This window comes from Hyperolius riggenbachi, chromosome 3 (assembly GCF_040937935.1).
Source record: "Hyperolius riggenbachi isolate aHypRig1 chromosome 3, aHypRig1.pri, whole genome shotgun sequence".
NCBI classification, from domain to species: Eukaryota; Metazoa; Chordata; class Amphibia; order Anura; family Hyperoliidae; genus Hyperolius; species Hyperolius riggenbachi.
The window spans coordinates 282,404,601-282,422,911 of record NC_090648.1 but is presented as its reverse complement, the minus strand read 5'-3'; the positions used below and the strand labels follow the sequence as shown (position 1 = coordinate 282,422,911).

The window sequence follows — 18,311 nt, the reverse complement described above, 5'->3', positions numbered from 1 at the left end:
CGGAATCACGTATATCGGGGGCAGCGCGGCCACTCTGCATAGAATGCCGCGTCTTCCCATTCCCACAATCCGACACATGGAACACATGAAACCCTGATGGAGCCCAGCAGAGAGGAAAAGACATACAGAAACCCACTAACCTTCCAATATGCGCCGTACGTTCCTGTCTACCGACCAGTGAGAGATCAACCGCTAACAGAGGAACAAAACTACAGGTCCCGTCATCCCTTGCGACAAAAACAGGAACAACTGGTCATTTGTTGCAAGCTTTATTGCTACTACAGAAACAAGAACCACCTCTCCCCGTCCACCCCTCCCGCTCTATCCTTTCCACTTCAGCACTGCTGGTGTTTGGCTGCCTCCTGCTGCCTCCTCACAGTCTCAGCTGACGTCTCCGCCATTTTACATAGGACGTGTTCAGCAAGGTAGAAAAACTGACGGATGGAGCCGCTTCGCAATAGGCAGTTGTTATGTCAGTTTATTTGTTTACAGGTAGCCGACTTCTCACAGCATGATGTTTTGTGCCCACGTGTGGAATGACCAGAGGGATATTCATCTCTTTAGTGGTGTAGCTAAGGCGCTATGGTCCCCAGTGCAAGTTTTACATTGTGCCCCCGCCCATAAAAAAAACACTATATATAGATAGATATCAATTGATTGAGCGCCCCAAAACCTGCCAAGAACAACCATTCAAAGCATCTATAGAAGTGGCTGAATAGTGGGTGGTGGTTAAGGGCTCTGCCTCTGACACAGGAGACGTGGGTTCGAATCTCGGCTCTGCTTGTTCAGTAAGCCTGCACCTATTCAGTAGGAGACCTTGGGCAAGTCTCCCTAACACTGCTACTGCCTATAGAGCGCGTCCTAGTGGCTGCAGCTCTGGCACTTTGAGTCCGCGAGGAGACAAGCGCGATATAAGTGGTCTGTGTTTGTTACCAGCACAGGACCAATAGAGAGCTAACAACACTGCAGTTGAGGGAGGGCCCTATGAGGCCCAACGGCCCTGGTGTGGCCGCAACCTCTGCACTCCCTATTGCTACGTCACTGCCTCTCATTTAATGATCTAGGGCAGGGGTAGGGAACCTATGGCTCGGGAGCCAGATATGGCTCTTTCGATGGCTACATCTGGCTCACAGGGGTTGATTCACTAAACTATACTGCTCAAGCAGCGTCGCTTAGTTTGACGGCACAAGTAAAATTTTCCAAGTAGGCACGCTACTGCTATAGCATGCACTACTTACGCGCGCTACCCCCAAAACTAATGGCTGCTAACTGTCCCACCCTGGACCCTGTCAGGTCCAGTGACTTTGAAGAATGAGATCCCTGCACTTTGATTGGCCCAATAGGCTGTCTGTCACTTGACAGTAGCCTATTGGGCCAAAGTGTGGGGATCTCGTCCTACAAAGTGAATTAACCCCAAAGTCAGCTAGCTAATTGTACAAGCTGTTAGTGGGTATTTCTACTGTCTGGCTCTTGGGGAAATTGCTGATGTTGCTGAAACCCAAGAGAAGCTGAAGACGTGTCTTGACACTTCCGCTGCCCGAAGGATCAACTGTGTACACATCACCATGGCAACAGGGACATGAGCCCTCTGCTGCGCATGCACAGTGTGCCAGTTTGAAACGTATTGTATGGCTCTCACGGAATTACATTTTAAAATATGTGGCGTTTATGGCTCTTTTAGTCAAAAAGGTTCCTGACCTAGGGCCAGTGCAGTGCCTGGTGCATTCAGGTTTTTGTATAAGGCAATGTGAACGCTGGCTAAAGGAAATAAGGGCTCGTTCACACTAAGGGTGATTTTGCACTTTTTTCAAGCGCAGACGATTTTCAAAATTACCCATAAAACGCTTGGGCAATTAATCTTTAGAAGAGAAGGTTCATATCAGCGTGTTGCGCCCGCTTTGCAGTCGGCAAAGCGGTGCCTGTACCATTTTGAGGGAATTTTTGCTATAATGGAAGGTATAGGAAAAACAAATGCTCACAAAATCGCTTTCATTGATTCCGTGAGCATTTTAAAGAATAAATACATTGTATTTATTATTTTCCGGGTCAAAGAGTTCACTTCCTGACTTGCGTCAAAGAGTGAATCACAAAAGCGCTTAGAAAAGTGCTTTTACCAGAAACGCAGCGCACAGTGGAGCGCTGGGAGGGGGGAAAAGCACACAAAAACAGTTGCGTTTGCGATTTTAGGTGTGCATGAGGCCTAAAAGGGCAATCAGACTGCCGGCAAGCTGGTAAATGTACACAGCACTGGACTCTAATGCAGTGGAGACGTATACTCTATAGTGATAAATCAGGTTTCTCTGTCTGGCAATCCGATGGCTTCTCTGTTTGGCAATGTAATGGACCAGTCTGGTTTTGGTAGATGCCAGCAGAATAATGGGGCAGCACGGTGGTGTAGTGGTTAGCGCTTTCGCCTTGCAGCTCTGGGTCCCCAGTTCGAATCCCAGCCAGGGCACTATCTGCAAGGAGTTTGTATGTTCTCCCCATGTCTGCGTGGGTTTCCTTTTGGGTACTCTGGTTTCCTACCACATCCCAAAAACATAAAGATAAGTTAATTGGATTCCCCTAAATTGGCCCTCAGGGCCCATTCACACTATGGCAATTAGCGGGCAATTCCCGCTAATCACTGAAGTGCTAGTGCAATTATAACCCTATGGCAGTGATATCACTGCCGTGATTGCTGCAGATTGCGTGCATTTTTCGATTAACGGTGTCACAGGAGCCCTAGTGGCTGACCGCACTTAGCCTTCTAAACGGTGCCAGCGCACGGATCGTGCGAACTCTGGTCGCAGTCAATGCGCAGGAACCGTTAAGAATTAGCCGCAGACAACTCAGAAGGGAGCCTGTGAGACACGGGTAATTACAACGTCACCCACTGGTTCAGAGTAAACTGCCACCACCGCGGTTACCATGGGACCGTGGAGCCCACTAACTGACTGAGTAGTCCTGCGAATAAAACGGTTAAACACACGGTATTCTGTCTAGCCAACAACAAACAAACAGTAGCGTATCTTCAGAGACCCGGGATCAGTTCTGTGTGTGCTGATAAGCAGGGTAGCGGACAGTGAATGACTTGGAGAAAGTCGTTTATTCACGCAATATAAATAATTAATATATACAGACAATTATTAAAGAGTAACTGTCAGGCTGCAGAAGCTAATTTAAACCTCTAGTCTCCTGTGTTAAACAGTTTAGAAGGAAGCCAAAAAGACATTACTGAAGATAAAGATCTCTCTTACCTTTGATGTATGCTTATCAGCAAAGCTTAGACCTAAGCAGGACGCAAGCCGCATAACATACTGCAAAGCATTCTGGGGCCCTCCCCTCGGCTGCTAAGGAGAAGACGGGATCAAGTTTCAGCAGCTTCTAAAACTCAGTCCAGCCACAGCACAGATAAATCTCGGGGCAGCGTACACTGCAGGAGTCCGCTATTGTTCCTAGCCACATGGCTCATTAATATTCACTGCAAACTAGTGTTATTCAGTATGAGCTGTTCTGTGATCAGAAGCAGGCAGGACATGACGACACATTTGGCTTCACAAACATGGAACCTGCCATGAGCTGTCAGGAGCATCATTCTCTGCATATACTATATACAAATTCTGTGAAATCCAAACGTGGACAGTGAAATGCATATGTAATGTAAGTACAGCCAATCTTTAGCTACTGATATATGTGTTTATTTTCTCTGAGACCCTATACCTAACAGCTCCTCTTTAAAATCACAATTATTAAGACAGTAATAGCCAGTATAAAAAATAAAAGAAGGGAGAAAAATACTTAGTTCCTGGAAAGATGTCCTTTTTGTGGGAAAAACAGAGTTCTGGGTTTCAATCAGAGTTCAGACCAGGTGGATGCCAGCATATCCTCAAGCTGGCACCTGATGAGTTCAGGGTGGAGGACCCTGAGTTTGGCTCCTCTGCCATTCTTATGCCCCTGATTCAGTAGGAGGGAGTGAGAGCGGGCCCACACCCCCCCCCTTAGAACATGAGATGAGTCCTCCCCTTGTCCTGGGGGCCAGAAATCATGCCTTAACCATATATGGGCTCTATCTCACAGAACCGTACAGGTCAGGGCAGATTTATTATTATTTTCAGGTCTGCCTCGATGTACCCAGCAGCCTGATACCAAACATGAGGGGTGGGACCCTTGTGGTATCAGCAGGGCACTTCCGAACTGCCTAACTGGCAGTCTTTCCCTCAGGATGGTCTGAAATTTCTTCAGAACCAGCGCCAGATAGGGTCAAGCCTGCTCTGTTAGTTTGGAGGGTCTGCCAGCCTGGCAACACAGAAAATATGATACATATAGCAGTTTATGGAATATGAGAGACCCCTGGGATTTATACCAGGTCATTCCCAGGCAAAGGCTCTTTGAAGTTGGCAGCAGCAAGCCACATGTCGGCTCCCTGCTGGGAAAAGGAGTCGGAGTGTCTGAGTTTCCTCACTCTAGATTGGTTCTGTCATGGTGCTTGTCACCTTATACCTGATGGATGGGCCATCAGCACAGCTTGAAGCCAGGGACTCTCTGGGCCCAGGCTCATTAGCATATCAAAAGAGCCATCCAGCCTTTAGGATGGTGCTCTCTCTCTGCTAAGAAAAGGACTTCAGCTGCCCCTACACACTCAACCCAGATTGTATCGATTTGAAGCGCAATCGATGCAGGGAATCGAGTGCGATCGCTTTTTCTTCATGGGCGGTTCCAGGACGCGTCTGCGGCCCCGCAACCGTCCGTGACAGCCCTCCCCCTGGTCTGCGGCTTAGGCACGCATCCGCAAGATGTGTGGCGGCGCCGCTAACCTGGCTGACGGGCCTCGAGTTGCCGGTACGGCGGGAAAACCTATTGGAGCCTGTGGCTCGGTTCCCCTGGACCGGTCGCGATCTGCTACCCTCAGGGTTGACCCGACATGGACCATTCTGGACAGGGCGTTTGCGCCACTGCAGTCGGACGTGGTGTCTGCCGGGACTGCTGACAACGGGCAGTGGGTTGGTTAGGTCAACAGCCAGCCCACGCAGGGTTCCCCTGCTAAGTGGCTGTGGACCTAAGGGAACCCCGCGGGGATCCCTGGACCTTCCCAGCTCCTGACAGACGGCACATGCCCTGCAGTAGTTTGCTACATCCCTGTTCATCCGGGGCCAATAAAACTGGTTCCGAATACCGGCAAGTGTCTTGCGGACACCCGAGTGCCCTGTCAGAGGATTACCATGTGCGGATTTCAGCACATGTCCCCTGAACGCACTCGGGACCACAAGCCATTTGGTATTCGCGTGGGATCTACCTGTAGGGGACTGTACAGACTCACTGTACAGTCTCCCACCTTCCCAGTACACCTTGAAAGCGGCCCCGTCTGCGAGGGGCTCAGCGGCTTGCTGCCTGAGCACCTCCAGGCTTGGGTCACGTTGTAGTGCGGCTGAGAATACGGCGCTGTCAGTTTCAGCCAACTGGCTCATGTCACACGAGGCCAGCGGCTGAAAGGTCTCATCCCTGCGGTCAGAGGAGGGGGAGGAGGCCGGAACCCCCTCCACCTGTTCTGAGCTCGGGTTCTGAGCAGTGCAGCTGCGCGGTACTGCTAGCACAGGTACACTGTCAGAATGGCACAGACGGACATTACTCAAGTCATCATTGCATGCAGTAATGACATTGACAGGTATAGAAATTTTTTCATTACAGACAGGTTGTACAGTAAACTCAGGTACAGTTACAGCATCATCACAACAGACAGTCTGTACATCAAACTCAGGTGCCTTTGAAGCAGGCACTATTGAACCTGGTACCCTTGAACTGGGCACATTCAACCCGCCTCCCCCTGGTGCTCCCCCAAGTGTATAAAGTACCTGGTGGTGGGTGGAGAGTCCGTCTCCTTCCGTGAGCGACAAGGCGGTCGTGGCAGGTTCATAGTAGGACACAAGCTTGCCCAAATCAGTCCCCAGCAACACAGGGACTGGGAGATCCTTCATAACCCCAACAACCCTTTCGTGGATCCCTAATCCCCAATCCAGCTTCACTGTCGCGTGGGCTATGTGAAAAAGGGTGCCCTCTACTCCAGTAAGGGCAAGGGATCGGCTGGAGCTGATGCTCTCCTTTGGCACAAGGTGTGAGTGAACTAACGTGATGTCAGCTCCGGTGTCTCGAAATCCGGTGACAACTTTGCCGTTCACTCTAACAAGTTGCTGCTGGTCGGTTCGGTCGCGGATTTCCTTTCCGCGGGCAAACAGGACAAAATCTGATGATCCAGGCTGTGGTTCGCTGGCGGGTTGCCTCTGCTGTGGGTGAGGTGCAGGTGATGCAGATGATCCAGGTGCTGGTGGTGTCTGTCTCCGCTCCGGACAGTCGAATTTCATGTGTCCGGGCTGTCGGCAGTAGTGACAGGTGACCTCTCCAGGCGCTGCAGGCCTGGGTGCAGCAGCTGCGCTGGGTGGCCTCTGTGGCGGACGGCTCACAGGGGCAGGAGGGTCTGCCGAGGTATTGGGCTGACCTCTTCTCCAGCTGGATGGGACAGTTCTGCGGGTATCAGCCACCCGGGTAGTTGCAAAAGTCTCAGCAAGGTCTGCAGCGACAGTGGCTGAAGCCGGCCTGCGTTCTAACACAAACTGTCGTACATCAGCAGGGCAAATGTTCAGAAATTGTTCGAGGACTATCAAGTCCTCCAGGACGCCATAAGACCCTTTGGTGAGGCCTAGAGTCCACTGGCGTATTGTGGTGAGCAAGCTGCTGACCACATCTCGGTACGAATCAGAAGGCTTTTTCTGCCAGGCCCTGAACTTTTTCCGATAGGCTTCTGGCGTCAGCTGGTACTTAGTAATGATAGCCTCTTTTATAGCAGCATAATCATTATCCTTCTCCGCAGGCAATTCTGCGAAGGCATCATGCGCTTTGTAGCGCAGCAAAGGTGTCAGATGTCTGGCCCACTGGTCTTGGGACAGATGATACTGACGGCATGCTTTTTCAAAAGACCGCAAAAACAAGTCAATGTCTGTGTCTTTTTCAATATTAGCAAATTTAAATTTTGCACTTACGGGTGGTGCAGCTCCTTCAGCAGGGAGGCTGGGCGGTGAACTCCGGCTGGCCTGTTGAACCTTTGCCATGTTGAGCTCATGCTGTCGTCTCTCCCGCGCCTCTGCGGCATCCCTCTCCGCGTGGCGTTCAGCAGCAGCAGCAGCAGCTTTGCGTTCTGCAGATTGGCGCTCCCGTTCCTCTCGTGCCTCTCGCTTTTGCTCCGCCATGTACTGCAGGTACTTGTCCAGGTCAGTCTCCATCAGCTTTTGTAATGCCTGCTGCATTACCGGGTCAGCACCCATGGACAGTCCAGTACTGGCCGGTTCCAGGCGAGTACTTTCAGAAACTCTGGGATTGGGGTCTATACTGACAGTCTCTGGCGTAACTGTTGCAACAGGGCCCGCAGGATGCTCAACCTCTGTACGCCTAGAATCTTCAGCCTCTGGTTCCCCTCGATTGTCAGATGGGCTGGTATCCACCTCAGCGGACACTCCCGGCTCCTGCAGTTGCTGGGTATCCCATCTGGACAAGTCTGCTATCAGGTCCTGTTGTTTCCTGCGGCTGACGTCAATGCCTCTCGCTTGGCAAAGATTTTGCAGGTCCGACAGGCACATGTTCTGGTAATTCCCGGACATTTCCATGCCAAATAAAATAAAACTTTTGGGGAGGGGTACTGGCTACACAGTCTCTCTGTATATATAAAAAATATATTGCCTTCCAGCTACACCAACGAATTAGTTCGTTTCTTGATAGCGCTAGCGCTATCTTAGATACTTTTAGCACAACACAGATCCCACCCGCTGCCTAACACTGTCACAGGAGCCCTAGTGGCTGACCGCACTTAGCCTTCTAAACGGTGCCAGCGCACGGATCGTGCGAACTCTGGTCGCAGTCAATGCGCAGGAACCGTTAAGAATTAGCCGCAGACAACTCAGAAGGGAGCCTGTGAGACACGGGTAATTACAACGTCACCCACTGGTTCAGAGTAAACTGCCACCACCGCGGTTACCATGGGACCGTGGAGCCCACTAACTGACTGACTAGTCCTGCGAATAAAACGGTTAAACACACGGTATTCTGTCTAGCCAACAACAAACAAACAGTAGCGTATCTTCAGAGACCCGGGATCAGTTCTGTGTGTGCTGATAAGCAGGGTAGCGGACAGTGAATGACTTGGAGAAAGTCGTTTATTCACGCAATATAAATAATTAATATATACAGACAATTATTAAAATCACAATTATTAAGACAGTAATAGCCAGTATAAAAAATAAAAGAAGGGAGAAAAATACTTAGTTCCTGGAAAGATGTCCTTTTTGTGGGAAAAACAGAGTTCTGGGTTTCAATCAGAGTTCAGACCAGGTGGATGCCAGCATATCCTCAAGCTGGCACCTGATGAGTTCAAGGTGTTTTCAGGGTGGAGGACCCTGAGTTTGGCTCCTCTGCCATTCTTATGCCCCTGATTCAGTAGGAGGGAGTGAGAGCGGGCCCACACCCCCCCTTAGAACATGAGATGAGTCCTCCCCTTGTCCTGGGGGCCAGAAATCATGCCTTAACCATATATGGGCTCTATCTCACAGAACCGTACAGGTCAGGGCAGATTTATTAATATTTTCAGGTCTGCCTCGATGTACCCAGCAGCCTGATACCAAACATGAGGGGTGGGACCCTTGTGGTATCAGCAGGGCACTTCCGAACTGCCTAACTGGCAGTCTTTCCCTCAGGATGGTCTGAAATTTCTTCAGAACCAGCGCCAGATAGGGTCAAGCCTGCTCTGTTAGTTTGGAGGGTCTGCCAGCCTGGCAACACAGAAAATATGATACATATAGCAGTTTATGGAATATGAGAGACCCCTGGGATTTATACCAGGTCATTCCCAGGCAAAGGCTCTTTGAAGTTGGCAGCAGCAAGCCACATGTCGGCTCCCTGCTGGGAAAAGGAGTCGGAGTGTCTGAGTTTCCTCACTCTAGATTGGTTCTGTCATGGTGCTTGTCACCTTATACCTGATGGATGGGCCATCAGCACAGCTTGAAGCCAGGGACTCTCTGGGCCCAGGCTCATTAGCATATCAAAAGAGCCATCCAGCCTTTAGGATGGTGCTCTCTCTCTGCTAAGAAAAGGACTTCAGCTGCCCCTACACACTCAACCCAGATTGTATCGATTTGAAGCGCAATCGATGCAGGGAATCGAGTGCGATCGCTTTTTCTTCATGGGCGGTTCCAGGACGCGTCTGCGGCCCCGCAACCGTCCGTGACAAACGGCAATTGCAAAACGTGTTACCTGCAGCATTCTGCCGCGATTCTCAAGCTATCACGGTACAGTGCTTAAACAAGCCAAGCGCTAATCGTCGGGAATCGCAAGAGTGTACAGTGATTTTTTTTTTTTACTGCGCTAATTGCAGTGCAATCACCCGTGCTAACCAGTAGTGCTAAGCGCTACCATTTTGCAGATTTCAAGTGTGAATGGGGCCCTAAACTACGATACATGCACTACATCTTACATACATAGACATATGACTACGGTAGGGATTAGTCTGTGAGCCCCTCTGAGGGACATTTACTGACAATATACTCTGTACAGCGCTGCGTAGTATGTCGGCGCTATATACATACTAAAATAAATTCAATGCTTAACGTGGTAAGTAGCGTGGGTTAGACCACTGAGCGCAAGCTACATGTGGGTCTGTTGCGTAAAGTGCACTTTTAAAATTACATGTGCTCCTTTGAAGTACTGCGCGATGGGATGTAGCGCTGCCGCGATCCATTACTAGTGCGGCCGCTACTACATTAACATAGTAGCAGCCGCGCTGGTAAAGTATCGTGGGCACACTACATCCCATCATGTGGAACTTCAAGAGTGCATGCTACACAGCAGGATCACGCATAGCATGGTTTAACCCACGCTGCTTAGTTTGTTAAGCATTGATGAATCAGCCCCCTTATGTGCCTGACTGCAGTGTGCCAAAGGTGGTTAATGGTGTGGGGTTGTTTTTTAGGGGTTGGGCTTGGCACCTTACTTCCAGTAAGAGGAACTCTGAATGCTTTAGGATACCAAGACATTTTGGAAAATTGGAGGTTTTAATTTTTGGGGATGTTCTTTTTCTGTGCCAGCATGACTATGTACCAGTGCAGAAAACAAGGCAAATAAAGACACAGATGAGCGAGTTTGGTGTGAAGGAACTTGACTAGCCTGTGCAGTATCATTCCTTCAACCTGACAGAAAACCTTTGAGATGCAGTATGGTGGAGACTGAGCCAGGCCTTCTCATCAAACATCTGTGCCTGACCTCACAAAAACTCTTCTCGAGGAATGGTCAAAAATTCCCATAAACACACTCCTAAGGTAAACTTTTCCAAAAGCGTTGAGGTTATGGCTGCAGAGGGTCCCCTAGCTCCATATTAAACGGGTTAAATTCTGGTAGGTTGTTTGTTTGTAAGTTGAGTCCTGCATAAGACATTATGAAACGTGGCTAAAGCATTTACTTTCGCACAACTTTTCGCACAACTCTGGATTTGAACATATACTTTTTTTTTGCTGTTTTGAACATGGTTTTTCATTTATTTTAAACTTCATACAACAGTGTATACGATACTGTAACATAAAACAACAAAAATAAGTAATAAAAACAGTACTGTATATTTTGTACATGGAAACATTGTTTGTATGTATTCTTAACTCCAGTCGTTTATAAGTAGGGTGCTGCCTGTACAGTGTGGTTGTAGAAATTTACAGTATAACATTGTATAAATTTGCACTGTGCCACTCCAGTTAACATTGACTGTAAAGGCATTACCTATCCCTGCTAAATAAATATTGTGGAGCAATACTGTGACTCAGACTTTCAACACGTAAGTAAAGGCAAAAGTGCATCTCATAACTGTCCAGTTACCTGTTCTAAGCTTGATGTGTCATGGTGTTTAGTAACCTACTGCTTGTTACTATTTATGGCAAACTTTTGCACATATTTTATCTGGCCACTTTAAGGCTGCTTACACACTAAGACGTTACAGGCGCACGTTAGTGCAGCCTGTAACGCTCCCCCAATGTACAGCAATGTAACACAAGTGGGCTGTTCACACTGCCCACGTTGCGTTACATGTAACGCTGCACGTTCTTCCGAAAGTGCAGCATGCTACGGCGTTACGGTGGCTTAAGCCGCGTTAGACTGTTTGCACATGCTCAGTCAGGTTGGGGAGGAGCGGAGAGCGCCAGGCACATGGCTAATTAATATTTAATGCACGTTGTGGCATGCAGTGTTTACTTCCTGGTGCGGCCGCTCTGTGTGGCGATTGGCCGGCGGAACCACGTGATGTCGCATGCGTCCATGAGTACGCATCACGGACGCCAGAGTGAGCTGCACAACGCGGCTCACTGACATCCACATCGAAGAGCACCAGCCTTGCGTTAGGTGCACGTTATGCACCGTAGCCTTACTGTGTGATGTGCATACATGATCTAAATATCTAATCCTATTACAGTATGCAAATGTTAAAAGGGTACATTTTTCATATTCAACACAAAGTTGCTAGTACCGTAATCGTATGGTAAGTTCTCTCAGTTTCAGGGTAATCTCAGGAGGTTGTTTGCATAGCTGTTACTAAAGTATATGTTCCTCTTGCTTTCTACTTCTGCTGCAAGGTGGAATTCCAATAATAAAAAAAAATTAGCCGCGCTTCTATTTTATATAGATACAAAAGATGGGGAGGTATTGGAGATGCTCTCAGTACCGCTCAGTCACACAAGGACGGGCTCCACAACATGGCCGCCGCCTTATATAGAGGAGGGGAGGGCCAGGCTCCCCTCCTCTGATTGGTTGCTAGGGCCTCGGCTGGGGGCCTTCTGATTGGCCCGATGACGTCATCCCCTGGATACTGAAGCAGAATTCGCAAATTCGAGAGCGCTATTCAGGTACATTCGAGTTGAGCAACAGCATAGCTCTTCGAAATCGGCTTCAACTTCAGCAACCATGAAAATCTACCCGTGATCACGGGTAAATTCGAATTCGCAACGCCTGACACGCACCACTGTATAGGAGCATTGCTTATTTTAAAATTATGGGGGATGGAATTGGTGAAATAGTGTATTTTTCACTCTTTTTCTTGTTTTTCCCTATAAAATGCATAGAAAATAAGGTAATTACTAAAAATAAGTATCACCCACAAAAAGCCTAATTTGTGGTGAAAAAGATATAGATTATTTTGTTGTGATAAGTAGTAATAAAGTGATTGGCGAATGAAAGGAAGGAGCCCTGACAAGTGAAAATATCTCTAGGCTGTTGGGGTAAAAAACCCTTGGTTGTAAACTAGTTAAAGGACAATTATTGCCCAAAAAAATTTGAAATTTAAAATGCATACATATGAAAAGAAAAATTTCCCAACATAAAGTACTACTACTACGACAAATTACTTTTTTCCAATGTTGCTGACATATCTTCTATACATCCATCTCCTCATGGGGGATTCCCAGTACTACTTTTATTCTTCAAAAAAACACTCCATGGAAAGCATTTATAAAAAGATGTCAGGCAGCCTCCCTACTTGTTTGCGCACTATTTTGGCAGTGAAGCTGAGCAGTTCAGTAGGTGCTTTTATAAATAAAGAAATTGAGAATCCTTCATGAAGAGATGAACTAGTCCAAAACCTGACAGATTTGTCCATATTTTTTTTTTTTACTACCAACTATATGGGACAGCAATTAATAGTTCATTTTTCTCTGGGAGAAATGTTCATTTAAATGTATGTATTTCAATTTTTTGCATAGTAGTCCTTAAAACTTTATGATCATCATTAATAATGGCAAATCACCTTATCACAGATACAGTCATGCGCTTTGAGTCCTATAGGAGAAAAGCGCTTTTACAAATGTTATTGTATTATTATAGATGTGAGCATTCTCTGCTCTCTCCACAGCTAATTGTATAGTTCTGTCTAGAGTTCCACTCCAAGCATTCTCTTAGGCCTCGTTCACATCATACGCGCTTCCGTGCACATTTGGAAGCACGTATGATGTGCTGAAACGCAGGAACGGCAGAAGGGCATAGACTGCCCTTCTACCGTTCACATCTACTGTGCTGTGCAGCAGTACGATGCACTAGGAAGCGCTTGTGTACTGCTGCATGCCTTGTGCCCGGAAGCGCAGAGCTGATCCCATCACTGTCAATGGATGGGATCGGAAGCGGCGCAGATGGCGTGCGATCGTATGCGCTGCATTCGGATCGCACGACCATCTGCCGTAGGTAGATGTGAACGAGGCCTTAAAGTCATTCTGCACACTGTCCTCTCCACATATAATGCTTCTTGTTACGGCTGAGTGGTGGAAAAAAGGGAATACAGAACAGATTAGGGGTATTCAATGAACCCAAGAAGAGACTGTAGATTTTGAACAAGTCTAAATCCTTGCTCAAACCTTAGGTAGTTTGTGCCCAGGCTAATTATTTATGATTAGATCATATGATAGTGTTATTCCTGTACATGTACCTCATGTCCTGTGCAGCCATGTGTGCTGCAGAGAATAGCAATCAGATGTATTTGATTTCCACCTCTGCTGAATTTCCTTGCAGAAGATAGTATCCTGTTCCACTGTCCCTCCCCACTCTTCATGGTAAAGTGCACACAAAGTCGGCTGTGCATATTTGCCTAGCTGTTTTATGTCTAAATGTGCCCATATACTATATGATTTTCCCCTAAGACATACAAGTCAAACTCCGGCCCGTGGGCCAAATCTGTCCCTCAGAGACGTAAAATTTGGCCCTCAAGTGGTTTTCCCACTTTGCATTATGTTTGGCCCGCTCTAGGCCACCAGGGAAGCTATATTGGAGGTGAAGCCCTAGAACACCAGGAAAGCCATGTGGGAGGGGTAGAGGGAAAGCACTAAACACTAGGGGACTGTATAGGGGAGGGTGTTGACCACTAGACACCAGGGAGCTGTATGGGGAGGTAGGAGAATCACTAGACACCAGGGAACTGTATAGGGGAGGGTGGAGGACCACTAGACACCAGGGATATGCATAGTTGGAGGGGGGCCATTAGAGACCAGGGAACTTTATAACGTGGCCAGTAGACATTGAGGTTGGCTCGCGACTAGGTTCCACTGTTCGATTTCGGCCCACTTTGTATTTGAGTTTGACATCCCTGCCCTAAGAGATCTACTGAAGATCAATGCCCCAACTTGGTTGTTTGTTTGATCATTCAGAAACCAATCAAAATTGCAGATTGGACAGGATGGTGAATTTGTGGTGGAGAGGGGCGGCGCATGACGGTATCTATGCCTAGAGCCAGTGAAAGGCCCTCAGCTAATACTGCTGCCCAGGGGCTCCTACCCACTAGGGCTCAAACCCACTAGCAGCCTTTCCTAAGCGCTAGTGATTTGAAAAGCTCTCACTAAATCAATGCTTATGGGGTAGTTTTATAAAATCACATCGCTCAAGTGCAATCACACCCATAGCATTACATGAGCAAGAGCTTTTCAAATCACAAAGCGCTGAGAAAAGTGATTTTAGTGGGCTCCAGGTCTGAGAGTTTTACAATAAGTGTACAGAGTAACAGTAATCAAATTAGTTATTCACCGGCAGACATCAACAGGTAGGCACAAACCATAATCAAATTGTCTATCAAACAACAGTTAATATAATCCTACCTAATAAAACCCCTGTGTCTCTGCATCCCATGTCTGTATGCGCATGTGCCACAGGGACAGCTGTTGTTCGGACATGAATAGGACAGCTAGGGGGATGGACGAGCGAGCGGGCATGTGCTCGCGTGCGATGGGTGCACGCGGCGGGCACGCGCATGAGCGCTGACAGGTGGTGGCAGTGACAGACCTAGAGCCCGTTATTAAACGGGCTAAGGTCACTAGTAGGAAAAAAGATTGGGAAGTCTGCCAGCAGGTCTTGTCAGGATACTGTAATTAAATAAGCATTGTAAAGATGGTGCCTGGTTACTGCATCAAACAATGAGAGTACATGTCCTTTAAAGCCTAGGTTCTCAACATGTGGTACGCGTACCCCAGGGGGTACTTCTGATGATTCCAGGGGGTACTCGGGTTTGATATACTTAACCAAGAATAACAAATTTAGAGTTTTAGAAAATGATAAATCTTATTTAAACTACACTAAATTTGTATTTTAGGTAATCAAAAGCAATAGTAAATGCTTGGAAATTGTTTAGAACCAATTATCATGTGCTACAATTAAATAAATATTTGTCAAGGGGTACTTGGGATATTTATGTACATTTATTATGTTAGGGGGTACTTGGTGAGTACAGGGTTTTAAAAGGGGTACATACCAATAAAATGTTGAGAAACACTGCTTTAAAGGACAACTGTAGCGAGAGGTATATAGAGGCTGCCATATTTATTCCTCCTTAAAGGGAACCTGAACTGAGTAAAATTATTTGAAATAAACACATGACGTAGCTGCAAATGAATATTACACAGTTCCTCTCAGAAGCTCACCATTTTCTTCTTACAGTGATCCCTTCCAGTTCTGACAAGATTTTGTCTGAACTGAAATATACCAGTTGCTGGCAGTTATATATCAGCTGCTGTCAGTTACAACTGAATGTGCAAGGTACTGTCCATGTTTCCCTATGGCTCAAGTGGGTGATATTACAGTTTAACAGTGTGCTGACCAGGAAGCTGTTATGGAGTAATGGCCATTTTCAAAATGGAGCACAGAGAATTCCGTTGATCACAGTGGACAAATGGGATGCAGGAGAGGAAAAAGAGATTGATGAGCGGACTGCACAGGAGGTAAGTATGATGTGTGCATGTTTATTTTAACTTTTTATTTTCAGTTAAGGTTCTCTTTAAGCAATACCAGTTGCCTGGCAGCCCTGCTGATCTATTTGCCTCCAGCAGTGTCTGAATAACACCAGAAACAAGCATGCAGCTAATCTTGTCAGTTCCGACATAAATGTCGGAAACACCTGATCTGCTGCATGCTTGTTCAGGGTCTATGGCTAAAAGCATTAGAGACAGAGGATTGGCAGGGCAGCCAGGCAACTGGTATGGCACAAAATAAAAAAAAAAACATGGCAGCCTCCCTATAGTTGTCCTTTAATAAAAACCTGTCCCTTTGGCAACATTTGCTGCAATGCTTTGAGGAGATGCTTTTTGGGGAATATGGGTTTTATATTGCACCTTGCCCCCTTCCAATACCAGTACTCTTCAGAGCAGGTCTTGAAACTGCAGCCAGGGGATGGGGGAAAGGGGGCGGGTGGCCCCTTGGAAGACGCCGCCTGACGCATGCAGTTCAGGTGGCGTTATAGGTGGTCTGGCCCTGCTTAAGTGCTGCACTGAAATGACTTGCCAGACTAATTCAGATTATAGAAAATATATGGCAGAGCTAAAAATGAGTACAGTTATTAAAAAAAATATTTAATATGAGAACAAAACCCAGAATGTTGCAGGGAGTGTACAATCAAACTCGTGTCTACTACTCAATGCCATCCTGACATGACTTTCCTGTCTACAGAAAAATATTACATAGGCAGTCCTAAAACATTTATGGTCATTGGAGAATTATATTAATAGTATGTGATCAAAACTCAAATAACTGAAGATAACACCTAAACTGATGGGAAAAAACAATACTCTGGTCATGGTTATCACACCTGCCCATGAGTCTGACAAGACAATCGTAGTATCCTGCACTCACACAACACTTTTTCTACCTCCCACTTAAAGAGAAACTCCAACCAAGAATTGAACTTTATCCCAATCAGTAGCTGATACCCCCTTTTACATGAGAAATATAATGCTTTTCACAAACAGACTATCAGGGGGCGCTGTATGACTGATTTTGTGCTGAAACCCCTCCCACAAGAAGCTCTGGGACTGCGGTACTCTGGGCAAACTGCCACAATGTAACAAGGTTCACAGACAGGAATTAGCTGTGTACAGCTGTCTCTAACAGCCAAAACAGCTAGCAGCAGCTACATAACCTGCCCACAGTAAAAATGTCACCATGTCATAAATGTCAGAATGTAAATCAGGGAGAGGAAAGATTTTACAATGGGAAAACACTGACTAAATCATTTATACATAATTATTGTAAAAATAAAGCACTTTTTTATTACATTATTTTCACTGGAGTTCCTCTTTAAAGAAAACCTGAACTGAAAATGAAAAGTCAAAATAAGCATACACAAGTCATACTTACCTTCCATGTAGTCTACTCCTTAGTGTCTTTCTCCTGTCCCGCGTCCTATTTGTTCACTGTGATCAATGGAATTTTCCGGTTTCCATTTTTAAAATGGCCATTACCCATAACAGCTTTCTGGTCAGCACACTGTTAAACTGTAACATCGCCCACTTGAGCCATAGGGAAACATAGACATTACCTGGTACATCAGTTTTCCTCTCAGCTATAACTGACAGCAACTGATATTTTACTGACAGCAACTGATAAATAACTGACAGCAACTGATATTTTACTGACAGCAACTGATATATTTCAGATCTGACAAAATGTTGTCAGAACTGGAAGGGATTACTGTCAGAAGAAAATGGTGAGCTTCTGAGAGGTACTGATGGCAAGGTAACTATGCAATGTTCATTTGAAGTTACCTCATGTGTTTATTTTAAATATGTTTACTCATTACAGGTTCTCTTTAAAGGTGACTACACACTATACATATTTTAAAATTTCTTTTCAATTCAAGAATAACAATATTTTTTTTCTGATTGATTGTAACATTTGAAAAATCTGACCAATGTACACGTGTATTCAATTTCTCTCCGATTTAGGAAAAAAAGATTGAACACTGAAAAATTGCTTTGGTCTACACAATCCGGAACTGACAAACTACCCCACACTGTTCAATTTCCATAGAATGTGATCAGAAAAATCTACTACTCCCAATCGACTCTTATCGCAAAAAATTGGAAATTCGATCAGATTTCTCTAACATATTAAAAAAAAGTTTTCTATTTTTCTGTTCAATCGTTTTTATTGAATTGCTGTAAAATCGGATAATTTTATTGTATCGTTTGTGGCCTGCAAACAGTTACCATAGTTTTCACTCTGGATCAAGGGCTTCATTTTTTTTTTTAATCTATCACACCCCCCATTTACAAACTGCACACAGAGTGATCCAAACCCAGGCCCATGTCTTCTATGGGGAGAGGTTAATAGCTGTTTATGTCGTCAGCTATTGCTATAACACTTAGGAATACTCAACTGGTGATATAAAGTGAAAGCACAATAAGTGCCCTGGGTGTAAAATAAGACAGTTTGGGGGAATTTCCACCTTAGGTGGAATGGAAGATTCTGCCGCAAAATCAATTCCATGGAACTGTGCCACTCCTTCACAACAA

General features: G+C 46.2%; 1 protein-coding gene and 1 long non-coding RNA gene across 5 annotated transcripts in view; one reads left to right on the top strand and one right to left on the bottom strand.

Moving 5' to 3' along the window:
• FAM3C (FAM3 metabolism regulating signaling molecule C) overlaps positions 1 to 247 on the bottom strand; it is a 97,475-nt gene extending 97,228 nt beyond the window's left edge. The window contains exon 1 of one of the 3 annotated variants that reach the window (XM_068276403.1): positions 141 to 247. The gene's annotated coding sequence lies outside the window, so the exon portion shown is untranslated. The remainder of the gene's footprint in view (positions 1 to 140) is intronic. The other 2 variants (XM_068276404.1, XM_068276405.1) reach the window with 2 other exon arrangements.
• Positions 151 to 17,926, top strand: LOC137563676 (uncharacterized). Of its 2 annotated transcripts, none has more exons than XR_011030403.1 (2): positions 151 to 425; positions 17,742 to 17,926. It is a non-coding gene; the product is annotated as an uncharacterized lncRNA (long non-coding RNA). The 2 variants fall into 2 exon arrangements; XR_011030404.1 differs by having other exon boundaries at positions 151 to 492.
• Positions 17,927 to 18,311: the final 385 nt, after the last annotated feature.